At 39.1% G+C, this 26,063-nt stretch overlaps 1 protein-coding gene across 3 annotated transcripts in view; it reads left to right on the top strand.

Annotated features, from left to right (window-relative positions):
• Positions 1-835: 835 nt before the first annotated feature.
• The window catches only part of gli1 (GLI family zinc finger 1), a 58,192-nt gene continuing 32,964 nt past the window's right edge, over positions 836-26,063 (top strand). For all 3 annotated transcript variants that reach the window (XM_028447551.1, XM_028447552.1, XM_028447553.1), the window contains exon 1: positions 836-1,150. The gene's annotated coding sequence lies outside the window, so the exon portion shown is untranslated. The remainder of the gene's footprint in view (positions 1,151-26,063) is intronic.

Here is a 26,063-nt window from a genome sequence, read left to right on the forward strand (position 1 = left end):
TCATAATTATGACTTTCTATCTCATAATTATGACTTACTTTCTCATAATTATGACTTTCTATCTCATAATTATGACTTTACTAACTCAATTATGACTTTCTTTCTCATAATTATGACTTTCTATCTCATAATTATGACTTTCTTTCTCATAATTATGACTTTCTATCTCATAATTATGACTTTCTTTCTCATAATTATGACTTTGTTTCCCATAATTATGACTTTCCGTGGTGATTTTTTTTTTTTATTTTTTAGTGGCGGAAATGGGGAAGGGCTTCCATAGTTTTCCCAGCGTATCGTGCTGATTGTTTAAATAAAATACTGACATTTGTGGGGTGGACTACGAGTGAGCACTATCTGGTGTTGACATTCCTGTGCAGTTAGTGGTTGAAGAAGACATTTACCACCGCTTCCACTGCTCCCAGTCTGCAGACTGAAATCCAGTCCTGGTTTTGTGTTGGACTTGTCTGCAGCATCCATCTCCATAGTACGTCTCTGCTGCTGCTCCCACTGTCTGCTATGGAGTTACACTAAACAACAACGTTCAAGAAACATTAAAAATACAAAATAAACACTTCACAATACTTCAAACGACTCCGTGCAACATGTTATAAAACACACGTGTTTGTAATAATCATGTATAGTGTATCTAATTGAGTTCTTCCGGTGGAGTTGTGTGTAAATTAGACACATTTTTTGTTGTTTTTTCTGGGGTGCGTGGTAAAGTTTGAGGGCAAAAGGAAAACAAAAAGTGAACTTCCTGTTTCGGGGTGGTCCACAGGCTGGAGAAAGGAGGAGGAGGAGGAGGAGGTGGAGGAAGGGGAGAAAGGCTCCGCATTCCCGCATTGACTGAGTGTGCAGCAGCAGCGGCTCCGGGGCTGTGCGGGACTCTCCGACCCGACATGGGGCTCAGGTTTTTATCAGCCACTGGGACTGTGAAGAAGACCATTGTTGGGGAAAAGTCGCTGTGAGGAGAAAGGAAAGCACTTGTGAGTTTGACTGAAGTATCCACCGGCATCTCCATCAAAGGGCAACAAAGCAGAGAGAGAGAGAGAGAGAGAGAGAGAGACCGCTGTGGGAACTTTTGTCGGCGCTTTCTGGGACACGAGTCACAAAGTTTTTATGCTGAATGTTTCTGCTCTGACCTGAGGTAAGAACCAATGCACAGGCACTGTTTTTCTTTTAAAAACACCACACCAAAAAAAAAACAACACGTTTTCTACTTTCTAAACTGAACCAAAAGCGTTGTGTCTTGTGTGGTCCCACAAATAGCTTCACACCCCTGTTGTTGTCTTGTCAGGATGTCCTCTTCTTCAGGTGATGGTCGTCTTCTTGTTTTTTAACGATTCACTTACCCTTACCCCACCCCCACAGTTCACCATTTGTACTTCATTTTGTCTTTTTTTTTATTTTATTTTATTTTTTAACAGTATGTTAAGTTGACGTTTTGTTTATCCAAATAAGGTTTTTCAGGAAAAAAAAAAATCTAAAATTTCTTGAAAAACCTTATCTTTACAAACAAAACCTCAACTTCACCATTTGTGTTTCCTGATCTTCACGCTTTATTTATTTATTTATTTATTTATTTATTTATTTATTTTTGTTTGTTTGTATGTGGTTAACTTGATACTATACTTTATGGAGTATTTCCACTAAGTCGTTTCAGTAGGAAACTGAAGACGCTTCATGGTTTGGATGTAACTTCTCCAAACTCCATCTGCCTGTTGTGATTTTACCACATTTATATTGGCCTGGTGACAGAACACCCTCTTACACATTATTTGGGTTTTTTTTTTTTTTTTTTGGGTGGAAAATAGCCTATTTAACCTTTTTACTCACCTTTTAATAGTTTAAAAGTTCTGCTCTGAGTATTTCCAATAAGTTGTTTCAGTGGAAAACTGAAGAAGCTTCATGGTTTGGATGTAACCTCTCCAAACTCCATCTGCCTGTTGGGATTTTACCACATTTGTATTGGCCTGGTGACAGAACACCATTATACACATTATTTGGGATTTTTTTTGCATATGTTTAACCATATGAAACTAACAGTTTAAGTCAGTTTTTAATAGTTGAAAAGGCGTCTTCACTGTTCCAAACCATCCTGCACTGAACAGGGTAGGCCACCCGAGAACAGCTGGTTCTTGTAACCTGAAATGCTTGAGGTGCCAATATTTTTTTCCCCAAATGTGAGCTAGAGCCTTCTGCCAGGACACCCACTAAACAACACCACCACCATAGACCCACTGTGTGTGAGGCTTCAGAGGGCAGGAAGCCCCTGCAAACGGCTCTGTTAACTGGATGACTTATAACTCTTTCGATGACTTTACCGAGTGCTCTCTGACGGCTCCTTAACAATTTAGGAAAACACTAGAAGCATGCAAGGAAAACAAGTCATAATCCACCCCTAATCTGCTATAGATTATGTATTCTAATCTAATTATCTTTGTAAGAGTTGGCTGTAGCTGCTAATGTGGGAAGATTAGGTCGAGCGGTCTTCATGTGGTGACCCTGGACTGAAGAGCGTCAACATTGGACTCAATAGAAAAGGCAAACTCTTATTTATACCCAAGTGACAGTGAAAAGTGCTGGGCACACAAACTCGAAACCTCTTTTTAACAGTATTTATTTACACACACACACACACACACACACACACACACCCGTACAGACAAGGAAGCACAGCCACAAATGTACCGTTAAATGCACCAACATTTATTTTGTTGTAATTCTACTGAGACAGAGTTGCAGTTAGACGTGCTTTTATTCTTCTTTGATTTTAAAATAACATAGTTTTTACTGTTATTGCACTTTTTTGTGTGATCTGGAAACATGTTGCCGATAATCAATACATCGGTTGATTTACGAAATGAGAACATTGATATACACAGGATGCATACTGTAAATGAGCACAAAATCTTAGGCAAGGCAAGGCAAATTTATTTGTATAGCGCATTTCATACACAAGGCAACTCATTGGGCTTTACATGATCAAAAAGTGCAACAGAAAGCATTCAACAGCTTAAAATCTACAAGAACATCATTTAAAATAATCAGTAAAATTATTTAAAATCATCAACAAACACAGTACAAACATACGCAGTAGAGATAAAGAGTAACTTATCTTTGATTTGAGGATTTAAGGATTAAGTATACCCAAAATATGATTGAAGAAAAAAAAGCAAAGCACACTAAATTAAATTAATCAGGAATTTTAATTAGTAACCCTATCAACTTTAAGACTTTAAAACCACTGATAAATAAGAAAAAGCAAACAGTATTTCATGAAAACAATGTGAAATAAATATTCAAAAATAATGATAATGTTGCTCAAATCTCAAACAGTAAACATGAATATATATAAAGGTTACATGTAACTGTAAACAATGTACAACTGCATTTCTCCCAGTGCTCTAACTTTGTAATAATAAATACTGCTGATTCAAAAGTGGCATCTTAAAATTCAGAAAGCACAGCACAGAACCACAGAGTATCTATGGCGCAAAAATAAACAATATTTCAGTTACATATTAGAGCATTTGACCGCTGTTGATTAATCTGTGATAGAAAAAAAATGAGCGTGAGCAACTAATCGTTCAAGGCTCTAGTGCTGATTAATGACATCATCTTTTTGAGTATATTGCATAAATGTAGGCACTGAACTTATTTCAAGGTTAATCTAGCAGAGGCTTGGATGCAGGAGAATGCACTTGTCCTTTGGTCACGTATGAAAAGCTCTGCAGGGGAGCTTCCTTGTCCTCCCCAGTATTTATCAAGTCTGTAAGGGCCAATAGGCCCCCTTAATGGTAGTGCTCTTAAACAAATAGAGCCTACAGGAAGCAGCCATCCTGATATATCCAGCCACAGGTGAGAACCGATGAGCTTTATCAATCACATATCAGTAGCACTGATAAGTCTGTCACAGTGAATACAATTGGATTGTAAAGGAATGCATGCATCACTATTTCAGTGGAAAACAAAGAAGGAACGAGTTACAGTTAATGTTGATTTTAGTGATCAATTAATATCCATTAGGAGGCATGAAATTAACTAGATTGTCAAATGTATGATTAGAGCTACTTTTTATATCTCTGTCTCGCACTAATCATGTGGATGATACGCTTTCACTTGGTGCTCATGTGACCCCCACATAACCAGTGACCCCCAAGTAACCAGAGTCAGGCAGCAACAAGTGGTGTGTTTTTGTCCAGATTCCATTTTAGTACGCTCAGCAAAAAACATGCGTCACGTGATGCCTTACACCCCCTCCACCCCACACACACACACACACACACACATACCCTTCCTCCTCCCTGACACCCCCTTCCCACCTTCCAGAATGAGGGAGGTGAGGTGGGGGGATAAGGACCACCCTCATGGGGATCACAGCCCCTCTATCAGACCCTTTCACACCCTGTGAACCTGAAACAATCAGAGTTTAATAGCAGCTGTCTGTCTGTCATGGCCCCCGCTAAAACCTCCGTAGCCTCTTATTGCAAAGCTGATGGGCTTCTCCTCTGCGTTAGAGCAGGGTTGATGGGCCGAGGATGCACCAGGAGGACACACAAGCATATACCAGTGAATGCTCACACACACAGTAATTTTCCATCCTCATTCCTTTGCTAATCTCCTAAATTACTCTGCTTTCCTTCTTAAGTAAAGACCCTACAAAGAGACAGTTTACACATGTTGACACAACTATTATTGTTGGTTTTGCGTTGTCTCTCCAATTAGATATACCATTTTAAAGCATCTATAGAGCATTGTTTATTGTTTATGACCTGTTAGTGTTGCACTAGTGTTGCCCCCCCCCCCCCTTCCCCAAACACACACACCCCTGTAAATGTTAAATTACATGATAATCCATCAAATTATGCTTAAATTGGGAAAGCCAGGGGCGGGCCATGTTACTAAGTAGTGGGCTGACACCAGAGGGCAAAGGCATTAGGTTCTTAAAAAGCTTGAATGGCCAAACATAATAGAGAGGGGAAATGTCGCAGTCATGGGAATATTGCAAACCGCCAATTGGGAGCCGTAGTGGACAAGAGACACTCAAAGAGATTCAAAGCAATAGATAAATGAGATGATAATATTACAGAGGGACAATGGCAAATTTAGTTCTCAGAGGAATCAAGATGGATTTAATTGATTTCAACTATACGACATCCTACTGATTCAGTAGGCAATGGTTTTATAGGTTAAATATGATGGAAAACAACAACAGTGCTTTCTAAGTTTTTTCAAGCAGCTTTCATTTTTAACCACATGTTTCTCTGTTGTAACAAGTACCAACGGTTCTAGTTGATGTTTACTTGATGAAAAATTTGAAGGATGATCTGGTCGTATTTTACAGTAAGAAAGGGATTTATGCATGTTAGTTACAATGGGCTCTATTCTCCCATGCGTGTAAGTCAGTAAAGCAGTGCAGCGACGCTGTTTTTGGCTGCGCACTATTCTCCCCCTGTACTTAAGTCAGTCACTGCGCGTCTCCATCCCAGTTACGCACTGTGGGTGGAGCGGCCCTGAAATGTGGGCGTTCCCATTCAATCTGGCCTTGCACGTATTCTCCCGTCTGCTTAATTTATTTTCCTCTGAACCTAGAATAAGTGCAGCGCCCCGAGAAGGTGAAACATTACATTGCACAAGAAGTTTGGACTTAATTACAATTGAAGCCACACGGACGCATAATATTGCAGCAGAGACTCCCTGAAATAATCTATCCAAAGCGACACTGTCAGGCTGTCACGGGGGTAGTGGGGGGAGTCACACAAGCATGCCAAAGGATTGACCATCAGCATATCTAATATTTACCAGTTCTAAACGGGACAAAATGCGTTACATTTAATTGTATTTTACTCATACCGTCCACTCCTTGTCCTGGAAGGGGGTGCGTCGCAGAGCTGATCAGCTGTGTGCCGCGGTGTGCGCGCCAGCTGCTGCAGCTCGGTAAATGAAACTCTGACAGACGTCAGACTGATTAAACTATTTTAACGCTGTGTATAACGTAAAGCCACAGTTTGATCGCATGACAAGAGTAAATAACAAGTGAAACATTGATGACAGATGATGATGATGATGATGAAGACGAGTTAATGAAATCAGGCTTTCCACACAAACAAACCTGTTACATTGTTTATCAACAAAGGCATTTCAAATTAAAAGTGCACTTAATAATTTTTCACGGATTTCAAATACATTTACAAGCATTAGGAAAACTCCATGTTCCCTGATTTCTAAACAGCCCCAAAAAAATGACATCATGGCCCAGTACGCCTCCTTTGCCTCAGACCGCCTTTATTGACAGACTACGCGCTTTTGGTTGATTTACACGTGGTGTGCGTGTCAGGAACCTGCATTGTAGAATACGTGCAGGAGAGAGGCGTGTAACTGCAGGCGCGTAAAAAAGCGTTTAAGCCTAGATCGGAGAATAGGGCCCAATATGAGGTGGAGTCAATTCCCTCCCCTTCATTCAGACTTTTTCCTTTGAATTACTGTGGAATTTATAATAGACGTTTGTGTGTGTGCGTGTTTTTAGCGAGTGTGCATAGTGTGTCCCATGTGGTTGGTATTAGAAATCAAACTAATGCTAATGGGATCCAGGTGAGGCTGTGTATGGCTTTGTACTAAGAATATACAATCATGTGTGATAGTCACTGCTTTCCCACTGTTAGCATTAAAGCTGAGCTTAACAATGGGCCTGCGGTGGAGGTTAGTTTGAGGGATGGTGGTCTGAAAAAACAGGGACTTTACCAACATCTGTAGAATAGGCAGGTTGTGTAAACTATGTGGATTTTTAGAGCAATAATTGATTCTCATGTTACCAGGTTGACAAAATACAGTCAAACTGCGTTCAGCACGAGCGACGACTCGATGAATAAGTATTTCTGAAGACTGCAGTGACTGTGTGTGTGTGAATGCCTTTGGCCGCGTATGTGCTTGACTGTGTGTGTTCTCAACCGCTGATGACTCATGTCGTTGTGCAGTTGTGTCGGCTGGCAAATAGTGAAGAGGAGGCGGTGTTTATTATCCAATGAGGTTTCCACAGCCACGGAGAATTTGAGCGCTTCCATAATCGGATAATCACCGCACAGTGACTGACAACCTGCGTTTCCTCGATGTCCACCAGTTAGATTACAACTATCAGAACTGGGATTTCTCATCTCACTTTTTGGAAACTCCGAATAGAATAATGCATCTGATTATGCTAAATTCCTCTGTTTAAGAGGAGCCTGAGAGAAAGTGCAGAGATAAATTCACGTTGCGTGCATTTATGATGGGTGTTCAGGACAACAACTCTGCTATCTGAGATGAGATAACATCTTCAGTCCTGGCTTGGTCCAAGTTCTTGAGCAACTCTACATACCACAGGCTCAAATCACAACATAGGCTCTAATTTTCAAGGTAATTCTTGACCTTTCCAAGCAGCAAAACGCAGAAAGGATCGGTTACTTGGCACTCTGCAACACACTATATTGATTTTGACCAGCTTCTCAAATTGGGGAACTCATCTTTCTGGTGGTACAAAAACTATTTTCAATCAAAAAAACAAAAATCTGAATTAGTATTCAATCAATTCAGGTTGAACCTCACATAAGTTGTTTCATATATATATACACATGTAAATATTCACTTTCATGATTCTAAAAACCCTCACAGTCTCCAATGCCTGCAGTTTTTGACCATGTTTGTTTTGGCCTTGGTAAATATCAATACCCTTCAATAAGGATGTTTTGCCTTCAAGTAGATAATAGCTAGCTATCACCGATTAATCAACATCGGTCAATAGTCCAGCAGATTAATCATGCTCTATTATGTAACTGATGTGGCCAATCTGTCATTGCTCGATCTCGTTAGATTTCGGAAGCTAAGCAGGTCTGGGCCTGGTTCGTAGTTGGATGGGAGACCATGGAGAGGGACAGTCGCCCCAGTGGTATCTGTCATTGTGTCCTTGAGCAAGACACTTCACCCACATTGCCTAGTATGAATGTAGTGTGTGAGTGAGTGTTGATGGTGGTCGGAGGGGCCGATGGTGCACTACGGCAGCCTCGCTTCCGTCAGTTTGCCTCAGGGCAATAGTAGCTTACCACCACTAATGTGGCGTGAAATAATAATGCCCTAATTCTGTAAAGTGCTTTGAGTGTCTATGATAAAGCGCTATATAAACTCCAATGCAATGCATTATGATGTATGAACTTTTTTGCTGCCTGGAGATTGTGTGGCTCATTATAAGCTGCCACTTTTGAATCAGCAGTAATGATTACAAAATGAGAACTCTGGGAGAAGTCACTAGTTTATTGTTTACATTAAGCTATAGCCTTTTTTTGATGTATCCATATTTGCTGTTTGAGATTTCAGCAACTTTCTTTGGAATATTTTTTTACATTATATTCCGGAAATACAATTAGCACAAGTTTGGCGTTTCTTATTTATCAGTGGATTGGTTATTAGAAGATATATCAGATATCGGCTTTTTAAAATATCGTATTGGCATTGGCCTTGTCTCTACTTCCTAGACTATATCAATATTTTAATGTCAAATGAGTTGGGATTTTTGATTGCTAGAACTGTTCTTGTTGAATAGAATCTCATATAAACAATAAGAAACAAGGGAAGAGTCAGTGAATGTTAGTGACATTGGCCAATGGCATTGTTTTAAATCCACATGGGCTCTGTAGGTTTTTCTCAGCAAGACGTTAGTTGTCTTAATTACCGGTAAACATGAAAATCAAAGTGCATTTGCTTGGATTGTCTTTGTGTTTTCACAAAGTTGTACCATACTTTATCTTCAACCAGGTGAAACTTTGTCAAGTATACATTTTTACTGAAATAGGGTTTTGAAACTCTCTTGGACACTCAATTGATGAATAATATTTCCATGGACAGCATGCAATGGATTGGTTGTGGTTGCTCATGTTCCTGATTAGCAAAAAGCTGGGTCAGCCCAGTCCTGTTTTAGTCCATTTCAAACGTATTAGATTTAGTTTCCTGAATACATTTTGCTTGATTTTGCCAGATATGATTGCACCCTCAAACTTGGAGGGAAAATTCATAATTGGCTTTCATGTGAACGTTAGTATAAGTCATTGCAATGTGAATGGAAATGGACTTTGCAATGAAGCAAGTGAACGACATATAGAGCGCTGATGTTGTAGCCATGATTAGATGCTCTGCACAGAGTTTTACAACTAATTTCCCTCCATCAGGCCACAAGCATAAGGTACACACTGGACTCAACAGTCTATCACAGTGATAACACACAAAGAAAAGCTGCACCAATGGGGCTTTGACCTCTAATCTGAGCAGAATAAACCATAGACAGTAACCTTTGAGCAGGCTTGAATCAAACAAACTGCTTGAGATGAAAGGGCTTTGAAAATCATTGCAAAATAACACAACAGTGCAAAACGTTTTCTGTAACCGCTCAACTTGCCTGGAACACTCTGAAGGACTGATCATTGGTTCACGGGTCAACTAGTCTGGGATATTTGGATGGTCTATCCTTCTATCCTATTCTGTTCACTAACCCTACCAGTCGAAGTGGATGGCTGACACCTCTGAACCTGGTTGCGCTGGAGATTTCTTCCCATAAAAAGAGGGAGTTTTTTCTTCCCACTATGGCTAAATGCTTGTTCATGTTGATCTTGCTGGGTTCTTTCTTTCTTTCTTTCTTTCTTTCTATGGACCATATATTTTGCTAAGCACGCTGAGATGACTTTGTTGTAATTTGCACGATATAAATAAAGTTGAGTTGAGTTGAGTAACATAAAATGGCTTTCAATGGGAATTCAGGTTTGGACCACTGAAACAATTTGTTGCCGTTTGCTGCTAGCTTTTTAGTTCTAAATCCAAAATGTTGTGTGTCTTTATGTGTAGAATTGTATTTTCCTTCTTCTCATGGTGTTATTCTATTCCTGTTTCTCCACGTAAGTGAGTAACAGCTGTTAAAAGTGACAGCGGTGAGCTGATGCTACGCTAACTGGATCAGATGCCATAACAGGAAGTCGGTCCACACTCATGGACGCCGCTCTGTGACACACATGCAAGCATGACTTACAACCACTGCAATCCAAATGCAGGCAGAGTCACTGATACACTGACATGAATCTGTGGTGGGTCAAAGGTAGCGGTAACTTCCTTCAAACAGCCTCACGTCGAACACTACGGCCACTTTGTAGCGAGCTCGGATCAAACTTTGACAAAACTCTTCTGCGCCTTTGTTTGAATTTTGTGTTGCTTGTGTTGGTTGTTTAATTTGCCTCAAAACCAACAGTAAGTCATCCAGTGAAGGGTAATCTCTGCAAATAAATCATGTCTATTCAAGCTAAACACCGCCTCCCATGAGGATTGCATCAGTGAATCCCTGTTTTTGTGATTGCCTAAATTCTTCAAATATTTTCTTCTTTTGGATCAATTCATATTTACATTTATGTTTCATGAAACAGTAAATCAAATCTTCCGCTGTCTGCTTTGTCCAAGAAATTATTACCAGTAATTTTGGTTTTGCTTTAGTGTAATATATTTTTGATTTTTCATTAGTGGTGGAATGTTTTTGGATGGAAAGAGCAGAGTAAAGGCTGAAAGAGTAAAACATTTCACAGTCACTGTGGAGGAGTTAGAGAAGGAGGGAGAGATGCAGATTGTTTTAAATCCTCAGCGAGTCAGCCTCTTAAATTTATGCCCATGGGCTGCTTCTTGGGTGGGCTGCAGGGAGGGCGGTGCACGAGCTAGAGCAGGGAAAGTTGCAGACTCCAGACTGCTCGCCTTGCTCTGAAGCTTTTCCTGCTGGAACACATTGACTGCTCAGTCGTCCCGACTGGTTCTCTGACTGTTCAGCCCTGCCCTGAATGAATGAGCTGAAGTCACTGATGTCAGCTAATGATCATTCAGTGTGTTTCATCATTTTGATTAGCTTCAATGACATGCTTGTTGAATGTAGGGCTTGGAGCGACAAAGCAACAATGATACGTACAGATTGATTACAAATCAACTCATTCCACAGAAGATTTATTATTATTGTTTCATGTTACACTTCCTTTTATTAAAAAGAAAAAAATCCTTTCCTTTTCAGAAATATTTGCTTTACCCATAAAAAAAAAAAACTGGGATCAGATAAGACAAAGTTCTGGCTGTTCTGCTTGTTTTCTTCAGTATAAGAAATTAATCCAGGCAGAGATTTCGCCTACAAACAGCATTGTACACAACACGCAGCAATCCACCATTGTGTTTAGATGCATAATTTAACCATGAAACTCTGCTTAAACATTATGAGAGAAAGTGACCAACAGCACATCTTTAGGAAAACAATCCCTTTCAGTCCGATTCCACTCTCCTGTTGTGTCCTACTTTTTTTTCTGAAAGGCCCACTTACTGCTTGGTTTGTGTAACTTTTGAAAATCGTGAAGTTTATCCGCCTTAGTTGCAGCATTAAACTGAATACCCAGCGACGGAAACGACATCAGCAGCATGTAAATGAACTTAAAAGTGAAGGAATTGAAGTAAAGGTTCACCAGTTTGACGGCTGACACACAGACAGGGTTTTGTTTCGTAAAATTAGCATGAGCCGACGGCGAGGTTTTGATCATGGTTGCAGTTCAAACAGGATGCAAGAATGCTTAGCCAGTGTGTTTTTTTTTTTTGCAAGAAGAAACTTTATACTTGATGTGAACTTAATGTGAACTTTTAAAATGGTGAGTACATACTCTAGTATGAGGGTTCTGAACCCTAAAGGAGGGTTGTTGTCAAGGCCAAACATAGATGCTATGTTTGGCCTTAAACACAAACAATTGCATCTGAAAGTCAAAGGAAAACCTTCTCTTGTAGGCTGTGTCTGGCTCCTTTGCGAGCTAATTCACTGTGAAGGTATTACGGTTATTGGAACGCTTGTAAACCATTAAAGCTTTATTTACAAGAGAAAGAAAAGAGGGTCTGGCTACCTGCGTGGGGGCGACCGAGGTCTTGCATTGAGCCCTGACCTCACTGTAAGCGATCAGAATGAACAAAAGTGTCGGCCAGGAGGACATCTGGTCCTGTTTGCTGCAAACTGCAGACCACTCCTCAATTACATAATTGTGCCCATTAATTACACGAGGAGGGCCTTCATTTCCTGGTAGGCAATAAATGACAAAGAGAGCCAGTAAAGAAGCACTCTAAAGACACACGTGATTATAGTGAGTGTGGTGAAACATGAAACACACATTTACTTGTAGCAACCAGGGCTAACAGCAACATATTTTGCTTGTTGGCTGGAGTGTCGAGGCTGTGTTAACTTACATTTCCGTCATTAAAGCTGGATTATTGTTGCGACGAAGCAGCACAGCTGTCGGTTTAACAGTGTCTTTCAGGCTTAGACTCGACAGCACCCGTGTTGTTTCTGCTGCTCCAGTAGCTGCTGTTATTGGCCACACACAAACCATCATGCAGGTCACTACGCCTGCAGGAGCCCTAGAGGGACAGCTTTACCTACACCGTGCGACTAGATGGTGGAATGTGTGTGTTTAACATCATGGTAGAGAATTGTTGTCAGTGTGGAATCTATACATTCATATCAGAGTTAGTTCATCATAAAACACGAAGCATTTCTCAAAGGTGATGTGGGAAACTATCATTTAAAGACTAACAGTTAGAACTTAATACATGTTTAAACGAATTAATTGTAGCCACACTTGCTCTTAAAAAGTAATTTCTGAAACCAGTAAAAAACTTTAAACCAACAACATTTTGATACCATATTTGTCAATACTTAACTCCACCAAGAAATGTATGTTTTTATAGCTGTTTGTTTCATTGTTTGTATGTTGTTTTGCAGGATTGTCAAAAGTACTTAATAGATAATGACTAAATTCGAAAAGTTAGACCTTATGGATGATACCATTACTACTAATAATTCTTGAATAGTCTCAAAAATTGAAAAATCCCTATCTCTCATTATTAGATCACTCTAGACGATATTTGGGCGCTTGGCAGAGGTTTGCGCTTTGTGCACTTGTTTATAAATGTAGAAATACACGTTTTTGAAATTACATAAGGAGTTAAAAATTAAATAATTTGAACTAATTCTTTCCAAAATGTAAAACAGTAGAACTGAAATCATCACGTATTAACGTAGTGCAACAAATTCATCAATCGATTAAAATTCCAACAACCATCAGCATCCATGAAGCTATTTTTACCTCTAGTTTTAAGCTGAAGTTGAGGTTTAAAGTTGTTCCTACGGTTCTGACCTGCTGCTGCACTCAGCATGACACAAATGTTGGAATGACAATGTGGCTCTCGCAGCTGTTGTTTCTTCAGGTCCAGAGCTGTTGTTCGCTCCTCCTCCTCCTCCTTCTCTACTTCTTTGCACCTACTGCTGTTCTCATCACTGTCTTTCTACTGGGGGTGGTGGGAGATTGTCGGCTTGGCCTGTGGAACGGAGGCTCACACAGGAATGCACCTGCTCGCCGAAGTTTGTGGGTTCCCAAGATGAAGGAATAGTAAATGGAGGGAAGAAGACGCTGTGCTGAGGGGAGACAGGGCGGGCCTCCATGAATGGACGAGGCTTTGAGACCTGGTTTCTTGGTCTTTGGGATGTGGGGGGATCACAGTACCATGCTGGGCATTAATGCCAGGCTTATGGGAGCAGACTCGGCTGAATACACTAAGGGGCAACAGAGATTCACTCTCACTTTTCTTTTCACACCACATGTACATTGAGGCGTGCTCGCCCCTAGATTGCCGACTTGTGTGGTGTGGTAGGTGCTGGGAAATAATAATGCTGTTAAAAACAGTTTGGTTAGTTTACGTTCATCAAGGCAGATCTGTGGTGCAAAGGTTAGCTATGCTGTCTTAAAGGGCGTGTTCACACAAGTGAATCCTAGAGCTTTTTAACCACACTTTGTTTGGGCCTATTTGTACACACAGTCAAAGGGAAACAAATTCGACTTTGATTGTTTTCCTTGGTCTTGGAGCAGTTGCAATCATAATCACTGAGCACTTGACAGCGGTGCAGTAAATAAACATCATGAAACATTAAAATCTAGACTTTTAAAGGTGATGTTATTTGCTTTTGTTTGTCATGTTTTGTTAGTCTTTAATTCTTAATGTGTTCTGTTCTTAGTTCTTTTTTTGTCTGTTGTTAATGGATTCCTGTCTGTCTTTACACCCTGACTTGTACAGTATATATGTTTGAGATAAAGCAGGTTTTGGCTGTTTCCACTCAGGTGTTCCTCATCTCCTGATTACCTTCACTGCTCTATTTAAGGTGTGAATGTTATTGTTGATGCTTCTCCCGTTCCCACCACATGCTTCTCTTTTTTCAGTCATTTTGTTCAGTATTTTTCTGTTGCCTTATCGTCCTTTATTTACTGCATTGCTGCTCGGTGTTTTCATTAAATTAACTTTATTCTTGAATATCACTCTTGCTTCCTGCCTCTGAGATTGGTTCCTCTCCTTCAGACAGCACACCCTTGACATTTTATAGCACATGTATAGTTTTCTTCCAACAAACAGTTTTTGCACATACATTTGATTAATTGTCAAATGGATATGAAAACTATGAATTGTGTTTTTGTTAACTACAGTCGTTTTAGCGGTTCTTTACTTTTGTATTGTTAAATGATCCTTTCAAATGACACCTGTGAAGTTTATTTTCTATAGCCTTTTCTTGAGCAATGTGCCAGACTTGAATAAACTTCCAAACCACACAATTAACCACAAAACACAATTTTTCCAACGTCTTTTCCCAAACACATCATAACTGTGTTCACATACAGTGACTCCAAGTAGAAAAACAAAACCAGCCATGGTTTTTAATCCAAGTTACATTTCCTCAGTGTTAATTCTTTTGCCCATAGATGAGGGTTTTGTTTCTCTTCTGGCCATTTTATTTTTTTGAACATGACAATTGCTCGACTGTTGAACTTATTAGCTGAAACCTGTAGCATTTTTTAAAGGCTTGCTTTCCTGACAGCTGGACAGATATAAACTGTCTTTAAACTTTATTTGGGAAGGAAGAGGATTTTCCTTTCACTGTTGAAAACAAACTATTATAAAGGTAAACACTTGCAGGATCCTGTGCAGAAGGATTGTGACGTATTGTGATGAGTGCATGTGCTTGCAGTGTGTGTTTATTGTTGTGTGGATTGTACAGAAGGTGAAACTTCATACGTAGAAAGCTTTTGGCGATTGGTTAAATTTGTCGTAGGGATAGACCGATATGGATTTTTTAGAGCCTTAGCCGATGACCGATATGGACTGCCGATTTTCTTGAGACGATATTTGGAGCCGATACTACTTTTGCTCCCTAAATTTACATCATAATATGTACACAATGATGATAACAAATGGCATGGGCCTCATTTTTTTAAAAAAAAAAAAGAACATTAATTGAAATTAACAAAGGTGAAGTACATTAGCCGATGCCGATACACGTTAAAAAAAAATGCAAAAATCAGCCGATAATATGTATCGGTCTATCTCTAATTTTTAGGTTCACTCTTGATCAAGTTTGAGATAAATTTCTTTAAACTTTGAGAAAAACAGTGTTGGTATGTCATTTCAGAAAAGATGGTTTACCACACAAAGAAGGCTTTTTGGCTTTATTTTCAACAACCACTGTGATCCCATGTGAGATCATTCAATAAACATAAGCTAACAACAGTTTGTGAGAGGTCCGCTGGTGCTATTACGTCCTGATTTTCTGAATGTGCTGGGATTGTTGAAGCTGGTGTTCATAATTTCTTGCTCTGGAGCCTGCTCACTGGATTGATCCTCCATTGGCTCTTACACTGATGTATTTGTGTGACAAAAGCTGAGAGAGTAAAGGTTTGTTTACTTGTGTGGATGTAGTGCGAGTCAGGAAAACTCACAAAGTTTAAATGTCAGTTACTAGGATTTCATAGAAAGTGACACTAACAGTTTCTTTTCACGACTAAAGCAAAGCTTTACTTAATGGTGAGTTTAGTTTTTGTGGCTCCACCCAGTATTCGTCCCACTCTCCCTCATCTTGTGTGTCCCAGCTCACACTCCAGCTTCCTGTGGGATAGAGCCGCGCCTCGAGGGCAGAAAGATGTCTGTTTCCAACCAGTAAGCTCCCACACATGCTCTAGCTTGTCAGAATGAGTTTGTGCGAGGGTTAATGCATTGTCAGAGAGAGCGTATGCATGCAAGTGCATGTACTGTCTGTTTCTGTGCGTCTCTGGTCATCTTATGTTCAGTGATATGTCTCTAAGGGCTTTGGTGGGTGAGAAAACAAAAACGTTCATTGAAAGTTTTTTGGAGTGCAGGACAGGTTCATCCAAGGTTGCCTAAATACACGTTGTCTTTGTATATTTAGGTTATTAGCTGAAAAGTACATCATTTTTAGCAACACAAGAGTAAGCACTTGCAGTCTTTTAGGTAACAATAACTACGGTAACAATAAACAGGATGCTCAACAATTTACAATGACATGCTCTATGTAACTTTATGCTCAGCTCATATGTTATCTTTAGTTAGTATATTTTTAATGACTTGAAATTCAGTCTATCGTAAATTTAACATTAATGTGACCTAGTTTGCATTCCACATGTAAATATATAGTGTGTGTATGTAAGGCACCGACAAGATCCAATCGATTATTGACAGATTTCTGTCCCTGTAGGATCTTTACTGACATGTTTGTGATTTTGTGACCAATATTTATTCAATTTGGTGAAATTTGGTTGAATACTTTGAAAAAAAATGCTGGATTTTGTAAAAATTTCATTGAATTTGTGTACGAGATATATACAAACTAATTAGTTGGTAATTTATTACATTATTACTTTCAGTTGCGGGCTGAATTGTATTTTCTAAAGGACTGGATTTGGCCCCCAGGCTTAAGAGTTTGACACATGCGCTGAATGTGATCATGAAACCAAATTCTAGAACGCATCATGAAGCCTATTCTACTCCGGTTAAAAACAAGTAAAGTAAAAAGTTACTTACTAACTTTGCTTGTTCACTGTAGTCCTTTTTACTGCTGAAAATCATATCCACACTGTATGATTTGAGTAATGGCTCGTTCACACCAAACGCGTCCAAAGCGTCAACAGCGTCGGGTTTACATAGACAATATATGGTGGACGTGCTTCGAGGAGCGTTGAAAAGTTCCGCGCCTTCTGTGCGGCGCGTTTTGAAGCTTTACGTGCGGCAGACGCTGTGCGTTTCAAAATTTCAAGCTTTTGACGTTCGTCCAAACTTTTGGGGCATATCACGTCGACCGATCAGGATAATGAAAGAAAAAAAACACTAACCGGGGACAGATGGACAGACGATCTTCTGCTGGAATAGAGCGCCTGTAGTTGGTGTCCTGGTAGGAGATGCGAGCACCGATGTGGGTCAGCAGGTTGTGAAACTGGGCACGAGATAGATGGAAGTAGCGCTCAGAGCAACTCTCATCCGGGCGCAGCTCTGGTGAATCCAGAAAGCCAAGCCTCTCTCTCAATAATGTAGAGCCGATGAACAGGAGTCGGAGGCGGCATTTTCAGCAAGGAACTCCAAACTTTATTCTCCATTCAACCACACTTCTCTATTGCCCTCTAACATCACAGTGCACACACTGAGTCACACCAAAATACATCCGACTGGAAACACAGCCTTCTCAACACAGTGTTCCCCACCACTTCACAGTCACTGGGTGAATTATGAACATAACTGATCGCCACAATATCATCCATTGTATGAACACCATAGGCAACAGAGAAGCCCCTCCCCTAAACGTGCTCTCTTCCCAACTTGCTTCCCTACATCTTCGACGCTGACGACAAGCGTCTGATTTACTGAGCACAAGTGTCCAACTAGGGGCGTGAGGCATGATTTTGACTCCCAAAATGTGTTTGGTGTGAACGTTCCATTATCGCACATTAAAAACAAGTAGCTGTGTAACTGCCATGGTTTTCCTTTCAGTTTTGGCATGATTCAAAAAGTGCATTGTGAATACAAACCAAGATAAATCCAAGTGTTAAAATTATCAGCTTTTCTCTGCTATTCAGCCCAATACCAGGGCTATATAATTTATTAAAGCACCTTCACTGAGTCTTATGACCAATGTTTTTCATTATTCAGCACAAGTTCAGAAAGAAGGTGCCACATTATTCACAGTACCCAGTTATATTGCATACTATCTGTTTATTTACTAAAGAAACCAATTCTGTTCTTTCTCTAACTAAACTAATCAGCACTTTTTTCACACATCATGCCTGATCACTCACTGGTAGCCCGTTAAATGACACTCTGTGGTGCGTTAACATCAGTTGGATGTGTGTGTTTTTCTGTGAGCAGAAGTCCATGTGCTTAGACATCTATGAACATTTAGACGCATTGAGCTGTGATTTACCGCCTTAATTTATGACCATCAGAAGAAAAAGCTTGTGTCTAAGGTGTGTTGCATTTCTATTTTCGTGCATATCAACACGATTTCCATACACTGCGGCACACGACTTTCAAACTCATGTGTTTCGATTGATTGAGTTAATTTGTACAATTATATCTTATTGGGACATTCCATTATGTGTTTGGGTTAGGGAACATTACACTAGAGGCACAGGCAACAGGACATTATCCCCCTTTATAATACAGCCCAGGTTAGGGTTAAGGTAATAAATCCCATAACATACAACAGTTTGCAACTTGTTCTTAGCTGCTGTGCACAAATTCATCCAGTTCCCTGCAGCACGAAAAATATGAAAAAATTGTGTTACCACACATTTTTGTTGCAGTTTCACAAACTCTGTGAGAATGGGCTGGTGGCTCACCACTGTGTTGCTGCCTTCAGTGTCCGTACTGTGTATTTCAACATTACACATACTCTTTGTGAACAGAGAGTTTCTGGTTTTTCCTCAGACAGGCAATGAAGCAAGAAAACCCCTAATGACAGGTTTGTTTATTTTATACTTTTTTGATACATTAGAATGTTTAAGTCCTATATTATATTATAGCTTTAGCATTTAAGGCTCAAACCTACAGTCCATATATAGACTCAATGTTTTTTTGCAGCAGACCTGTATTTTGTAATATTTATTTTGAGAGACCTAAATCAACAAAATGACAATGAATGAGTAAACATGCGTATGGGAGTATTTGGAGGGATTCAAGGGTGACTGCCTTTTTCCTTTAAATACCAGATACTTTAAATCTTTTCCAGTGCAAATGCATATGATTTATTTTGCATTTAGAATTAGAATGAAAAGCTTGAAGACTTTAATAATGAGTAATATTTAGTCAAATCTGGTTTAAGAAGCTGAATGGTAGCTCCTGACACAAGCACAGGTCAACATGCAGATGGTTTTAACCTCAGATGAGTGCAGTTTGCGTGCCAAAACACAACATTAACAACAAGTAGAGAAACAATCTCCTCTCCTCAGTCAACAAACCGAAGAGCAAACGATTTTGACTTGAAGTGTTAGTGCCAGAGCTCTTCTGCTAACTGACCTGAAGCTCTGAAGAGCTGCCTATAACAGACACCCGCATTGGCTTTTGTGTGCAGGAGGGCCTTTACATAACCCACATAACCAAGCACATTGTCTAGCAACCAGCCGACTTACTGAAGGGCCTTGTAAATGGAGGAGGGGTCTCCTGGAGTGGAGGCCAGTAGTTGAGATGAGAGGCTAGTTGAGCTAATCTATAGTACATGACTAAAGACTTGTTTGTCAGCCGGATATGACCCCGAATATGCTGATACAATTAGCTCCAAAGTAGGGATAGAATTTTTTTTTTTTTTTAATTACTAGGAATGCATATTTTAAAAATAAAAATTGTGTTTTTGTACACAGAGGAGTTCACATTATTTCGTGGAGCATAGTTTAAAACCTGGACTTTAAAATCTTCCTCTTTGCAAACATGTATTTACCTGTTTTCAATCATTTCTTGGTGGCTCAACACCCCTGTGCTCAGTACCCACATCACTCCACAAAGCCAGGCCTTCTTCAGACTTTCCAGTCTTTGGGTCTGAGCCAGGATTCCCTCAGAGCTGCCCAGGATGTTGAAGTATACTTTTCCCTCCAGCCTCCCACCCATCAGCTTTTTACCACCATGTTTTCTTTTTACATAAGAGAAATATTTGTGTGTCTGCCTCATTGCACTGAAGGACTGTAAATGTCTTTGACTGTAGTGAATTGTACATTTTGAGTTAAAGGAGGGTTACGAAAGTATAAACTGTAGATGTAGTATTTTTTATACAAACGAGTCATGGTTGGCCACTGTTGGCCACCTCTTAATCATGAGTGTGATTTGGGGACAGAGGCTCATTATCAGCTCCACACTCCACCTTAACCAGATGATAATGAACCATTTACACTTGATGTCCCTGTAGTTCTTCACAGCTCCCAGCCAGGACATAGGAAGTTTTCCTCTTGTTCCTGAAATGTAGCTATTGTCCTACAATACACAAAGACAAGGTGTCTTGATGGGTTCTAAGAGCGCCATGATGGGAGTCCTTTGCTATTGTCACCTAGCTGCAATCTCAGAGCATGGCCACAGCCTGGAGAGGGAGGAGGGGAGGATGGCTGTGTTAGTGGGTTGTATGGGTGCTTTGAAAAGATGTGTGAAATGGGAGTATGGGTATTAAGGGTCTTGGCTCAGTCGGGGGTCCATTGTGCCAAAGGCTGAGCCCCTTACTGGCATCTATGATCTCGTCCATTGACGCGCAGGCTCTTCTCTGTGTTTCTGTCAGCCTCTCTCTTTCACACTTTATTTTAGCGCTGTCTTACTTGTGTTCAGTGTCTCTTTACCTCTTTTTTTTTTAAGCTTACTTTTTTCCTTTGAGTCACAGCCTGAGAATCTGGAGCGTCATCACAATTTTCTTACTGAACTGTATTCGGCAACGATGACCAGTTACTGTATTCATGTTTCACGATAGTGCCAGCTGCTACTAGATGTGTGTGATTTAGAAATCCCGGAGGACAGACACTCATTGGCTTAAAGGAAGAGGACAAAATGCTGCAATGTATAAAATCACTTTGAAATAGTTACATAAAACAAATTATATTAAAGATATAGATGTTATCATGGCCCAACACTGATATAAATGCGTGTTTTGTTTGTTTTAATACTGAAAAAGACTTAACAAAATAAAATGGATTGTTTAAATGCTGACAGGACACAATCTCGTGTATAAATATAAAATAAATACACATATTTCACAACAAATAATTGATTACAATTATTTATGGTTGTCATTTGATAAATTAAAAAAAAAACTCAAGCTAGGATTTGGGGTTGGGATGAATTCAGAATAAACTGAATACATTTTAAGGTTATATTATAGCACATTTAATTAAAGCTCAAGCATATTTTCATAGAAGTTATCCGCTGCCCAAAGCTTGTGCCACTAAATCATCTTTTTCACTCATTAATGCTGTTGTGGCATTAGAGAACAAAAAGTTGTTCTTCTGATGCCAATAACATTCTCATATTTGCATGCTATGTTTTTTATATAGTAATTGAAATAGCAAAAGTTGTGAAATTATGCAATTGGCAAATTTATGACGTAGAAATGATAATACTCCAATGTATTTTTTTGCTCCTTTGATTGTCTTTAAAATTCTTCATATACATGATAATAATATTTTATTTTGCTACTGGTTACTGTCTGGCAATTCTTGCTACTTGTTTTTGGCCTGATATTTCCCCTCAAATGAACAGAAAAGTGATTAACAGACTGTGTTTCCACTGAAAGTGAGTAGATTTCTCTGGTTAATTTTCCGTCTTCCCTCTGTGTGTCGTGTGATCTTCCCCGGGTGAATGTGAGACAGGTTGTGAGCATGTTTCGGATGTGTTGTTAATGTGTGTGTACTTACACCTGTTTGCACAACGTTATCCAGCCTGTGTGAGGCCAAACGGGAGTCACACGATTGTCAATAGTAGTAGTCTATATAAACCCGTCCTCGACAAAGAACGAACAAACAGCCGCAGTTTGCTCAGGATTTCCTAACAAACACAACACGAAGAGAGCCGAGCACGAGAGAGAGGGAAGCAGAGGCTGCTTGGTGCGATCCGCATGTGCATCAAAACCTTAAATATCTTCATCTTTAACAGTTGGCAATAATAAACAAGTTTAGAAATGTTTTTACAATACTACAATCTTACCTGTTGAAAAATATTTAGCAAATAAAGTAGTTAAAATGTGATTTAATTAGAAAATTATCGGTTTTCAACCATTTTGGTATCAATAATTGACATCATTTTGATTAGGATTTAGATAAGGTTAAGTTAGGTTAAGTTAACTGACAGCTCAAGGCTTTTATTAGGGATTAAAAAGAATATATTTTACATGAGTTTGTGTATTTAGTAGTAAAAATGGAAAACCAAAAACCAAGATTAGGCTGACAAAAGAAGTGTTACTGGTTCATAGATTTACATAATCTATTAATCTTGTCAATTAATACTCGTATTAGTTATTAAACATCATCTCATCACAGTAAAAGGCTGTAAATATCTTTAATACACACACACACGCACACGTGTTCTGAAAGAAAGTAGGAAATGGTTGTGAAAAAGATGATCACATGTTGACTGCAGAGCGTTATGTCACTAATCATCAGCCTTTTTTATGTAGTGACATGCTTTTTATTTTACTCTCTAAAAGTTTTTCCAATGCACTCCACTTGTTGAAATCAGTTGCTAATTAGTAAAAGTGTGAAATGTGAATAACAACAGTGTCTCTTCCTGGCACTTTTTTTTAGGGGATAAACCAACACAATAGAAGCTCAACACTGGAGCTCTTGTGCAAACAAAGTGTTCTCCAATAAAGGATCCTTTTCAAATTGACAGGGTGCTTGATTTTTCTAGTCAGCATCCTTGTTTTTACTTTTAAAGGTGGAGATTGGAAGGATGGTATGAGGAGAACGTGCTGCTAGTGCTGGATGTACAAGTTGGAAACTGGGAAAAAAGTAGCCGGGCCAGGGTAAGAGGGAAAAATCCGAGAGGAGGGATTTAGATTGTCAGTGGAGAGGGGAGTGATTAAAATTCATCTCACGGTGCAAACAAAAGAAGGAATGAAAAAGGAAGAGAATGCTGCAGAAAGGAGTGAGTGAGAGTGAGAGTTCAGGGAAAGAAAGATTTGTGTTGAAAAGAAGATTGTAAGCCTCAGCAGATCCCCGAACAGCCCCCAGCCCCTCTTTAAACCACTGCCTTTTACTAAAGACACAATTATGCTCTGAGACAGGAGGGGAAAAAAAAGGATGACCAAGTGAGGAGTAGAAGATGGATAGATGAAGATAAAGAGGGGAGACATTAATTATTGTGCAGCTCTGTTCTTCTTAGATTTGCTGAGGCAGTCCAAACAGGGGGTCAACAATTGACTCAATTACAAGACAAACTCTCCAAGAGCCCTACACCAGCACTCAGCGCGGGCCCTGCAGCTCTCAGGCACACTGTTGATTTTTTTTTCTCCCCCTCTTTTCTTTGGCGGTAAATGTTTGCCCCTCTTCAGGTGCCCCCGGCAGACATAAGAACTCGAGCATACTGCTAGACTTTAACCTTTTCAACGACTGAATGATTCCCCTCTCAGTTCACCATGAAGAGCGTCGGAGAGAGGGAGTGAGGAAATGAAGAGGCAGATGAAGGGCTAGAAGCCTACTCTTTGTCAAGCTTTGTAGTATCTAATGAATAAAAAACGTCTGGTGACCCAAGCAGTGGGTCCTTTTAATTGTTCTTTGCACAGGTGGGTTTTTCGTTTTCCACTTTGTTGACCTGGTTTTTGCCAATTAAACTCTTATAGAGAGTTCAGATCATTACTGCAGGAAATTTATGTTGGAAAGCCTTTAGAAATATCTCACCGCATAAAAGATGCAAACTGTATTTCCATTATTTATAGGGCTTAAAACAAAAATGTCCAGAGCTGTACGCAGTAAAAACCTTAATCTTCAATCTTCCAAGAGTTTACAAAGTCATTTAACGGAGGAATCTTTCTTTGGTAAAAACTGGTAAAATAGTGCAGTGTGTTTTCTTTCAATGTTTTTTCTTCTCATTTTTTATTATTTATTTGTATTAAGTCAATATTTAGACAAAGGCTCATATTCTAACACTTGTATTGCTGCTTATGTGGTGCTGTCATTGTGAGCTGTTACATCAGTCAAGGTATAAGCATAATGTAGGGCCTTATAAAACCCAGGTTAACGGAATCGCAGACGGAACCACGGAATCGACCAATGAAAACGGAATCCAGTGTTGAACGTGGAAATGTACAGAATCGGCATGAAACGCCGTCACCGTGAGGCAAGGAACGTTCATTTTATTGGGAAATGCCCCCCCCCCCATCCTGGCTGCATCAAACCCCGCCTAAACCACCCCAAACACTGTCTAAACTGCCAAAAAACTCCGCAAATCATCACTGACTTCTAATTATGGGTTTTTTATTTATTAGTATTTATTTTGTTTCCTCACTGGAGTTAAAAAATTATATTTTCTGAAAAAATTGATTAATATTTCTAAAAAAAACAGAATTTTAAACAATTAATGTGAGAGAATACAGAATTCGGGAATAAATAAAATGAAATTTGGAAGAAAATGCATGGATTTTCTAGGGCCCTAATAATGCTCTCTTGGAAAAAAGAAAATCACCTGAACTGAGAAAGTGTCAGAGAGAGAATTTAGCTTTAGTCATTGCGGTATTGGTGTTTTGTTACTTATCCACGATAACTATATACGATACTTCAGTGTAGGGATAAAGCGCTATATAAAGTCCATTTACCATTTACCATACCATTAGTTTGCTAGCTGTTGTTAGCTTAGCTTAGCTTAGCTTAGCTTAGCAACATTATGAGTAAACAGCGACCTTAAGCATTCATATGTCAACTAATTGTTTTAGATTTTGTATAAATAAAAACTTTGTAAAAAAAAAAAAAAGATATAAAAAAAAGAAGGTAAAATGCTAGTTTGGATTCAATTAAGTAATTTTTTTTGCTAGCCTGTCATGTCATTGTGTAGCTGCCCTTAAAGAGGACCTATTAATCAATAATGAAATATAAAAAAAGAAATGTGCATTTAAAGATGCTGAAATAAGCTGTAGTAGGTAACTTTTTTAAATTGATTTTTATGTTCTACCTTAACACTGCACAAAGACTTTTTGATTACTGTCACATTGAGTATATATGACCTACCAACAGGTGCAATAACAATGACATGATGAGAGGCCCCATTATTCCATTTCAAATGTCCGATTTCCATTTCTGAGTTTACCCTTTTCCATATTATGTCATATTACATCATATTTTGCACAATAATTAACATTTCCATCTCATTGCCCATCCATTTATGGTTAAGGAGTGCATGTAAATGCAATGTTGATATTATCCCAAAACATTCGGATAAGAGTATATTCCCTGTCATATAGCAATATAAAAACAAATAAGAATACATCATTTATTTTTTTTTTATTTATTCAGTTTATTTCCGACATTGGTTACATTCACTTTTTTTTTTTTTGTCCATGCCGAAAAAGGAGACGAGAGAAGCAGTTTACTTATCTAAGTCCCGTCCCCTGTTTTGAACACAGAAAATTTACATCAAAGCTTGTCTCTCTGGTCAAACATTCTTAGGTTGTTCTAAACACAATTTAATTATTTTTTTTTTTTGTCCTTTTTTGTGTAGGATTTATTCTCATCTGTAGTCAGTGTTGTCTTTTTTTATTCTCCTCCTCTCTATCGTTGTTCATGTCGGCCTTGTTCCCTGCGGATTTCATTCCCAGACGTTGTTTGCGTTCGTCCAGTTAATAACAATATTATTAATACCAATATCTGTTCCAGGAAGTGAATTCTGTTTTTTCCGTCTGATTTCCGCAATCATAGAAAATCTGAGCCTCTACATATTTTGTGTTATTCAGTTGATTTGTTAGTAACCGTTATGTTTGCATATGTTATATATAGATATTGAGATATCTGCATCTGTACAGTATAGCCTACCTCTAATTTTCTATCATGCCGACACATGGTACTGATTTTTCACAACGTACTCAAGGACATTCGCAGACTGATTATATCATTACAAAATACATTTAATATAAAGGTGTAATTGATTAGGTAAGGTGCAAATTAATAGACTGAATTTTCTGTTTGGAAACAATTAAGAGA

Source organism: Gouania willdenowi, chromosome 5, assembly GCF_900634775.1.
Source record: "Gouania willdenowi chromosome 5, fGouWil2.1, whole genome shotgun sequence".
NCBI lineage: Eukaryota > Metazoa > Chordata > Actinopteri > Blenniiformes > Gobiesocidae > Gouania > Gouania willdenowi.